The sequence below is a fragment of the Pinus tabuliformis genome, chromosome 6, assembly GCF_031772625.1.
Source record: "Pinus tabuliformis cultivar Carrire ecotype Pingquan chromosome 6, CPIR1, whole genome shotgun sequence".
Lineage (NCBI taxonomy): Eukaryota > Viridiplantae > Streptophyta > Pinopsida > Pinales > Pinaceae > Pinus > Pinus tabuliformis.
Genome location: NC_142292.1, coordinates 64,533,171 through 64,538,336, shown reverse-complemented (window position 1 = coordinate 64,538,336; position 5,166 = coordinate 64,533,171).

The window sequence follows — 5,166 nt, the reverse complement described above, 5'->3', positions numbered from 1 at the left end:
CAGAATGCAAAAATATTTATATATATGGGCCCAATCAAGCACTACAATCCTGATATGTAAAGATTGATTCCTTCTCGTTTTGCCAGTGTTTCTCTCACTATAATTCAAATCCCAATGTTAACATGTCTCAACAAGTTGACTCTTTCTTGTTGATGGTCCTTTATGTAAATAACTTATTGATTGTAAAGATTTCAACATAACCTCTTACTACAATTAAATTTTCCTTAGATGATAAGTTTTCCATGAATCATTTGGGACTATTGCATTACATTCTTGGTCTTGAATTGATGCAATCTAATTTAGGAATCAAGATGACAGTATCTAAATATGCAGTAGATATGATCACCAAATTTAAGATGACTTATTGCAAATTTGCTACAATGCCTTTCCTTTAAGGAGTCAAGAAAGCATGGTCATTGGTGGTACCACATCTTTAATGGAAAATACACTATACAGACAATTAGGAGTTTGTTTTATCTCACCCACACTAGACCTAACTTATCTTGTGATTTTGGAATAGTTTTTAGGTACATGCAGAATCCTCATGACTTGCATTTGAAATATGGAAAGGAAATTCTTTATTATGCTAAGAGAAATAACAGTTTTGGGATACATGTTTCAATAGATTACACTTCTAATCTAGTTAGGTAAATAAATTTTGATTGGGACAGTGATGGAACATATTGTAAGTCCAATTCTAGTTGTGTATTTATTTTTTGCTTAGGTCCTATTTTGTTGGTTGAGTAAGAAGCAACCATCCATTTTATTGACTATAGAGGAAGATTATAGAGGTATAGAAAATGCAACAACACAAGCCATTTGGATATAGCATACTCTCAATAAATTCATTATTCAAATCACCATCCTATAGTCATATTTTGTGACAATCACAATACCATTCAAATATCCAGAGATCCAATTCTATGGCAGACGACCATGTGCATTGATATTATATGCATTACATATGGGGGCTAATCCATGATCAGATCATTGATTTACAATATTGTTCATTTTCATAAGACATTACATACATCTTGACCAAAGCCTTCATTGAGTAGAGGTTTGCGGAGTTATGAGCACATATACTTCAAAGAAAACTACTTAGTTTGCTCCACGTTATCATGTTTTTGTGGGGATGGGGAGGGTTTATTCCCATTGGGTTTTCCCTCTTTCCTCACTTTTAAAGGATATTTTTTTTGTACTTGGGTACCTAACATGGCCTCATATTACCACGACCCAAATTTTTCATGCATCGTATTCACCTCAGTTAGGCTTGGGGGGATGGGGGCATTGGAGGGTTGGAGGTGTTGACATACATGCATCATTTTCCTTCACATGCATAATTATCTCTCTCATCAATTGCAATTGAGCTTCATCATATGTAATACCTTGGGTTGCCAAAGCCATGGGTTCATGAACTACCATCAATAAATTCCACTAGGTAAATTCCTATTTTTAGGAGCAAGAGTGCTCCATTCCTTAATTCTAGGCTTGGGTCCTATTTTCTAAGAATAAGATTACTTTCTAGAAATGAAAGTGCATGGGCTAGTTGAGTAAACTTGACTAGTAAAAGTCAAGTTAACTCCCTCTTGAAAGCACACTTCACTTGGCTAATTAGGGCATGCATGCTCTCTCATATGGTGCATGTACTTAAGCTTAAGATAGTTGCATGAGCTATTATTCCATTCTATTGAATTAAATTGCATTGTAATGTAAGCATTCTTTTTTATCTTTAGATGATTTCTTTTATACATGTTTAATGAGAATTACTTTTCTCCATTAATTCTTCGTCTCTTCTCTTCTCTTAATTTAATTATATTGTTTCTCAGTTAGATTCTAAATCCCCTTGTAAGTTGATCAATTGCATCTTACATTGGAAATTGCCTTAAGGTTAATTATTTAAGAGTTTTATATAATGAGGGTCTTTATCTCTCCATTGTTTGATCTTCTATAGTTGTGAGTAGTGTTGTGTGATGCAAAGGCCTATGAATAAGCTTTGCAAATGTAATGGGACACATAAGCATTGGATATTGTAATTAGTAGAGGTTACTGTGGAATGTAATTGTTGTGTTTTTAATTTTGTAAATGAATATGCCAAATGTTTTCTAAATTAATCTATTTATAATTGTTTGATTTATTGTGAATAATTTCATTATGTAAATTTAATTATAAGTCATCAATAATTATACCAAAAATTCACAAGATGTACATGAGTATAGCGAACTTCAATTTTTAAAATATATAAATATTAAATAATCACTCAATTATATTAATAAAAATGTACCACATCTTCATAAATTTAACCCAAAAAAATAAAAAGTTAATTACACATGATTAATAATTAAAAAAAAAACAAAAACAAAAACTAGTAAGACTTTAACAAATGAATCTTGTTATAGACCTAACATCGACACAAAAATGACTACTATGGTTAATAATCCAAATATGCAATACAAATTAGTTTTAAATCACCTAAAAAATAACATTAATACGTCTTTAAATATGTTAAAAAATATTTTTCAATAAAAATGATAAATAATATTTAAAATAATTACATATAAAATACTGTGATTGATATAATAGAAGTTTAAAAGTGTTCATAATGATGATTTAAGCTTTGAATGATATAATACAAGTTGAAAAGTATGCATAATGATGATTTAAGCTTTGAATACCTTGGATAGAGACCTCTTAAAAGCAATATAAATTGAAAAGTCCTTATATGGAAAAAAAGAAATTAAGAAATTGTTGAATGGTAAATGGTGTATTAGTGAAATAAGTTATCATTATAATAATAATTTATTTTATTTTTATTTTTTAATAATTTATTATATATATATATAGAGGGAGGGGGTAATTTGAGTTTTAACAAGATTGGTATGTTTAATTTGTGATTTGATTAATTTGTGGTATTAACGGGTCACCTTTTCACCAATGAATGTTTTAGCAAAACACTATGACATTTTAATGATTATATTTAATATAACGTTAGATTTTCTATTTTTTGAGGGGTGGAGTTTAGATTAAGACTAACTTTAATATTAAATAAAGGAATAAAAAATAATATTCTACTAATAAGATTTCATTTTTGTATAAGATTTGGTTGAGCTTAAATGTTTTTTAAAGATAATGTATTTTCTATATCTATATTTTTTATAGACAATCTCACCTCATGAGATTTAAACCTAAAACTTGCTAGAGATTAAATTATAGAAATTAATTCATTTCCCTGTTATTACTTTATAATTTTCTACTTATCAATTAAAAATGATTTTTTAAATATAAATAAATATTAATTAATATATTATAAATTTATAAACTTTTAGACAGATCAATAATAGTAAATAATAAAGATAATTAAACATTCCAAACTTATATATACACCCTATGTAATTTGTTTTAATTGTTTTCTATTATTTAAATTTGAATGAAAACTCTTTTTTTTGGGTTATTATATCAAATTGCATTGAAATACTAGTAGTCTTTAAGGTGACACTTTTTGGAAAGTTTTCTAGTTTATTTTCCAATCTAATTTGTCTAGAATCCAACAAGGATTAATTGAAATCACAAGTTTGATAAGTAAACTCTTCACAATCGAAGTGCTCTAGGGATTGAGAGTATTGAATCCATATATACAATAAAAAAAAACTAGTTTAAACGACACAAATCAATCACAATTTTTTTTATAAAATTCTAAAAAAAATCAACTTGACACACCAAAAAAATCACACTTTAAAACTATTCCTTAAAATATTTATTAGACTAAATAATAAAATGGATAGAAAATAATAGACTTTTATTAAAAGCCTTTTAATATAAATTATGGTTATTTTAAAAACCAGAGAATCAACAATGTGAAAAATGATTTAAAAAAACAAAACAAACTCACATTCATCCCCCAAATATATTTTATCTCTTGGGCCCTCATACTCAAATGCATTTGTCTCTTTTACTCATATAGTGGATTGAAAAGAAAGTTAAATTTAAAATAATACTTTAGGAATGAATATACATATATGAAAGTTACAGAAATCTCAAAAGACATTATTAAAATTTCACATAATCCAAGTTTAGGTGAGGCGTTACTTCATAACATTTGTCCAATTCCCTTCAAATCAATTAAACTCGAGACTTTCCAAAGGCTTCTTCCAAAGCTTTGGTTGACGCAACAGCCAATAAAATTGCCCCACGTGGTGAGACATGCAATTGGAATCAACCAAGAATTCCCATTAAATTAATAATAATTAATCCTTTCATACATTTAATCCATACGTATAAACGAATCAAATTAATATTCCCTAAAAGGGATCCTGCATACGCCGTATATACGGCCGGGGTTGGTCTGGGGTTAGGGTCAACTTTGCACTTTAGTCAAATCTGACGGAAGCCGGAGCATTTCCCGAAGGTCGCCGTGTGGAAGTAGTAGGTGACTGAACGTTAATGGAAATTAAAGACGACGTGAAAATGAGATCCAAAGGGATGTTCTTTTTCCCGTCAGTTGTCGGAAGAGATGCATATGGATAATTTGTAAGTGCAGTAAAATGAATTATTAATTTGTTGATGTTGATAAATATTGAGACGGAGGGATGGAAACATTTAATATGCTTATTTACTATAAGTCAACTTGATCTCATATTTCATTTTTCATTAGGTTTGTGATTATAAATTAGATATATTTTAATTTTTTATTAAATATAACATTTAAATTTTAAATATGTGTTTCTCATTAAATTTGTAATTTCAAATTAGATTATTTTTTATTAAATACTATATTTAAATTCTAAATTGTAATAAATCATAGTAGTTATAATACAATTTTTTTTATTATAAAAAATTATTAAATTCGTGATTATAAATTGGTTAAATTATAAGAATTTTTTTTTTAAATATAACACTTAAATATTAAAAAATAAATACTCATTCATTAATTATAACATTTATATTTCAAATCTTTCATTTAAAAATGATTACAAAAATATTTTAAATGATTTCAACATTAACCACAAATACCATTTTTAGAGATATATGTTTATATAATTATAATATATTAAAATACTAGCACAATGATATAAAATGGTTAGGAAATCTTAATAGGCGCCAATCCATAATAAGCATCAAAACACTTACTTTTTGATACATTTCACATTGCAAAAAAAAATTGTTTCA